Source organism: Oncorhynchus masou, chromosome 23 (genome assembly GCF_036934945.1).
Source record: "Oncorhynchus masou masou isolate Uvic2021 chromosome 23, UVic_Omas_1.1, whole genome shotgun sequence".
In the NCBI taxonomy this organism is placed as follows: domain Eukaryota; kingdom Metazoa; phylum Chordata; class Actinopteri; order Salmoniformes; family Salmonidae; genus Oncorhynchus; species Oncorhynchus masou.
The window spans coordinates 17944982-17945590 of NC_088234.1; positions in this window are offsets into that span (position 1 = coordinate 17944982).

The following is a 609-nucleotide window of genomic DNA, read 5'->3' on the forward strand; positions in this document are numbered from 1 at the left end:
AGCTAGATTGTCCCCGTGATTAGGACTCTATAAACACAAATGCTTCTTTACATGTCTGAGTGTTGGAGTGTGCCCCTGGCTGTCTGGATTGCTAATATAAGTCATGTGAAGTGATTTATACTTAAGTATATTTAAAACCAAATACTTTTACTCAGTATTTTTACTGGGTGATTTTAAACTGAGGTCATTTTCTAAACTCAGCAAAAAAAGATCTCCTCACTGCCAACTGCATTTATTTTCAGCAAACTTAACATGTGTAAATATTTGTATTAACATAAGATTCAATAACAGACAAACTGAAAAAGTTCCACAGACATGTGACTAACATAAATTGAATGTGTTCCTGAACAAAAGGAGAGGTCAAAAGTAAAAGTCAGCATCTGGCGTGGCCACCAGCTGCATTAAGTACTGCAGTGCATCTCATGGTCTGCACCAGATTTGCCAGTTCTTGCTGTGAGATGTTACCCCACTCTTCCACCAAGGCACCTGCAAGTTCCTGGACATTTCTGGGGGGGGAATGACCCAAGCCCTCACCCTCCGATTCAACAGGTCTCAGACGTGCTCAATGGAATGAAATTCCGTGCTCTTCGCTGGACAGACCACTGACAT